The sequence below is a fragment of the Vigna radiata genome, unplaced genomic scaffold (assembly GCF_000741045.1).
Source record: "Vigna radiata var. radiata cultivar VC1973A unplaced genomic scaffold, Vradiata_ver6 scaffold_179, whole genome shotgun sequence".
Lineage (NCBI taxonomy): Eukaryota > Viridiplantae > Streptophyta > Magnoliopsida > Fabales > Fabaceae > Vigna > Vigna radiata.
This window is the reverse complement of record NW_014542553.1, coordinates 296,235-300,979: the sequence shown is the minus strand read 5'-3', so window position 1 is coordinate 300,979 and position 4,745 is coordinate 296,235.

The window sequence follows — 4,745 nt, the reverse complement described above, 5'->3', positions numbered from 1 at the left end:
ATTATTTTTTCAGATTCAGATTTGTCCAACATTTATTTTTTCTTTGTGCTAAATTTTCACGTTTCCTCTTAAATAACATAAATATACTTCCTGATAGTTGTGAAGTATTTTTCTACATTATTAATTTTTCTAACAAATAAAAACTATTGTATAAAATCATATTGTTATCAGTAATAAAAACTATGTTTCAGTTTTATTCATTTTCCTGTGTTATATTATTCCTACTGTGTAAATCCTCCTTCTGCATAATTGCCTCGCAAGACTCCTAATAGCTATCAGATACTATATTAATGAAACACAACAAAAGATATCCTTCGAAACAAAAATTTAAAAAAGATCATATAATATTGTGAAGTAAAAATATATATTTCAAATATATATATATATATATATATATATATATATATATATATATATATATATATATATTGTAACATCCCAATAAATATAACTTTAAACTATACTTAAATCCAAGAGTTATCAATAATAATAAGATAGAACAGTGGAGAAATTTTAAATAAATAGAAAGGGAATATAAAAAATCATACGAAACTTAAAACTGTACAAGGAAAATGAAGTCTGATAAAGTTTACAAGTTGAGATCGAACGGTCAAGGGTTCAACTATAGACCGAACGATACACAACAAAAGAGCTAAAACGAATGATAATACAAAATGCTAAATATAACCATAAATACCAAACGATTATCTAAGTAGTAAAGCTATCTACAACCTACTGACCGGACGGTCCTACACTATCTTCAAGCCGAACGACTTTAAATTCAAAAGAGTTCTCTTCAATATACCGAGTGCCAGTACAAGACAAAACACTCTCTAGGAAGACAAATGTCAGTATAAGACCGAGCACTCTTCAATTGAAATGGTATTAATACAAGACCGAGCACTTCTGATAACAGTACTACTAGTTTATGACCGAGCACTTCAAGATCGAGTACTCAATGTAAGACCGAGTACTTTAAATCATAGAAATACTAATTTATGATTGAGCATCTCACAAGACCGAGCACTAGATCTATGACCGAGTGTTTCACATGACTGAGTGCTCAATGTAAGACCGAGTACCTTAAATAATAAAGACATTGGTTTATGATCGAGTATCTCACAATACCAAATGTTCTTTAGAGTGTTAATATTAATATGAAACCGAATAAATTCATAAGTTAAGTGTCAGTCTAAGACCGAGCACTTGTGTGACCGAACGCTCGGTTTATGACTGAACGTTTTGAAACAGATGATATATATATATATATATATATATATATATATATATATATATATATATATATATATATCGTGACTCTCAAGCTCCTGTCTGAACAATGGTGAGCAGGACCGAACCGCTCGTCGCATCTAAAACACTTTCCTTCTTTCCTCCGTTTTTCATATTCCTCATAGGGCAATATCCCTCACGTTTCTTTCCTTTTCCATTGTTGCTCTGGCTGGCCTTACACTCCTTCCTTCGATCCGGCAAGTCAGACCAATTGTTACGTGACCGAGTAGGAGACGTAACGAAATCACCCTCTCACACACTCAAAACAAGCAAAAGAATAATGAAAGAATGTAATTGAACGAATGAATATCTTTTATTGATGGTAATATCTGGGTAAACACAAATAAACAATAACTGGGAGCATAACCTCCTTTAGTCATCAATAATTGGGAGCATAACCTCCGTCAATTATCCTGGAGCATAACCTCCTTTACAAAACTCTCAAATCAAAAGCCTACCCTTAACCCTAGACTCTAACTTTTATATATATATATATATATATATATATATTAAAACCGAGAGGAAAGACTCCCTTAACTTATTAAAAGGACCAGATTAAGCAAAGTAGGTAACAATCAATATTAGCATCACAAGGTCGATTGATCATCAACTGGTTCTCTATTGAAGAGGATTCAGTCAAGACCGCACAGTGTAGGGGAGGACCGAACGGTCCTAATGACCCGCGGTCACAGATTTCAGAATTTAGCTAAGTTTCATAAATTTACCCTAAGTACCTAACCAATATCAAACATACCATACAACAACATACAATATTTCAACATACTATTAAAATCATCAAACATACCCACATTAAATCATGCATCCATACATACAAAGTAATCATAATTAAATCTTATAAGCTTCCCTTACCTCTAATTCCAGCTAAACTTCTAAGTTTCTTGACACCAGCTACTTCTAGGGTTTTCAAAGTCCAAGGTCTGATTACACGAAATTTGGATTCAGAGATATGGCTTAATAATCACATGCAAGCTTAAAGTGTGTGTGCATGCAATAATACAAAGAACTTCAAGAAGTCAAAAACACTTACCGGTCCAGAACGAAAATCTGATCGGTGCAAATGAAAGCTCTTGCCACCGGGAGTATTTAATCTGAAAGAAGGTATATGATGGGAGGAGAAGAAGGGGTTAGAATTCTAGAGAGAAGGTTGAAGGTTTTAGAGAGAAGGAGGAGGAAAATGGTGGTTTCTGGAAACTGATCTGAAGAAGAAGAAGGGGTGCATGCAGAAAGTGGCGTCAACTTTTAAAATCCCATCTTAAATATGGCTTCTCAAAACCCAAACGGTCCACTCCCTGCTTGACACCTGTCTTCCACTATCTGGAAATTCACATTCCTTCTGCTGTCACACGTTTATCGATGACGGGAAATTAAATGAAGGGTTAAATATGCTTTTAGTCCCTAAAGTTTCACTGATTTTTGGGTTTAGTCCCTGCATGAAACATTGATGACATTTGATCCTCTTAGTATGAAAATTCGTATTTTTAATCCCTAAAAATAAACGGCGTTAATTTTTTTGTGATGTGGCTAACGGCGTTCCACGTCTTTACTGTGCACTCATGCCACGTCTTCACTGTGCCCTTAGGCTCTCCCAATTTCCAAATTGTCTCAACATTTTTCTCTGCCTCGAGACAAACAGAGACCCAAGGTCTCTTTCCCCTCCGACACCCACCGCGCCATCCTTGGTGTCGCCGGCGAATTAAGAATTATCTCTAGCATAATCACATTTCCATTTCTGTTCATAAACACACCCTGCCCAAAAAAAGCGATAAAAATTACTTTTCTGTTTCTCGTCTTCAAAAACCAGAGAGCAATATGAGCTCTCTGATTTTCCATCCATAACATTCACGAGTTCCTTCATCAACCTACACACAGAAATTGTCACAGAAAACATATCATTATCGTCATTTTTCACTCCCTCACTCTATCTCACACTACCCAAATTGATTCACCCCTCACTGGAACCCTCATCCCAACTCACACATAACAACATTGTCATCAGCCGGCACAACACCAGGCCACAGAAATAGAAACCAATCACTAAAAATAAAAGCCAATATCCAGTACCCACACACAGACTCGCATCCACCGTTCACGATCAGAGTTAAGTGTTCTGCAGAAAAAAAGGGTAGATCACATTTAGGGTCAAGACTTGCAAGGGTGATTTGGTGAATACGGTGGTAGAGGATGGAATAGGAGAGGCAGATGGTGATGATGCATCTTGGATGTGCGAGATTATTTCTTCTCTCACGCGAAAAGGAGAGGGGCGACTCGCTCGCTCGGTTCGAGACTGTTGGGCTCGCTCGGTAGCATTTCGACAGAGGCGACGAGGTGGCGAATGGTGATGCTGATGGAACTTCAGGCAGTGACTCGCCGGCCAGAGACGGTGGCTGTCAAATGGGGGTAGTGGTGCATGAACCCTAACGTTGAGCGAACGCGGGAGGAAGGGAGGAAGTGGCCGACCATACTTCCGGTGATGTCCGCCACCACTAGTGATGGTTTGGATGGTGCAACGAGGCCATTGCGGTGGCCGTTCGGAGGGAGGCAACGACGAGTTCGTGAGCGACAGGGGCGGTGGTGTGTGTTGGCTTGGGAGAGGCGCACCCTGAGAGAGAAATACAACGAGGACGCACGGCCGACCATGGTTCTGGTGGCGGTTGTCGTCGCCGGTGATGGTTTGAACGGAGTCGGATGACTGCGGTGGCTGGTCGGGGTGTCGTGGTCTGCGGCCTCAACCCTTGACTGGTGTGAGAGAAGGGGATTTGAGTTCCTGGGTAATCCTTAATTCATCAATCCAAAACTTAATAAACTAACACGTGGGAGAATGAACAGTGAATAGGTGGCACGGCCGTTTGACACCTAAGCAAAAATTTGACGCCGTCCAAAATTAGGGACTAAAAATACGAGTTTTCATACTAAGAGGATCAAATGCCATCAATGTTTCATGCAGGGACTAAACTCAAAAACCAGTGAAACTTCAGGGACTAAAAACATATTTAACCCTTAAATGAACTGTAAGGCATGTCTTCCACTTACATGGAAAAACTGGAGGGACACGACACGTGTACTCCACTAAAGTGGGGTATTTAATGGGATGTGACATATATATATATATATATATATATATATATATATATTCTCACAACTTTTACACAACATACATCTTATTTTCTTTACTGGTTTATTGTTTATTTATTATTATGATAATGTATTTTAAATCCAATAAAAGAAATGACATTTGATTGATAAAAAAATTTGTGTTAGAATATGTAGCATGTTGGTAGAACAACGAGCGTTTGTAAATGGTATGGAAGAGTAGCACCATCTTTGTTTTCCCCACTTTATCGCTCATTACTCCAACTCCAACAACACTTTCCGTCACTGCATAACATTTTCTTCCCTAATCATCCATTTCATTATTCATTTGTTCTTTCCTTCAT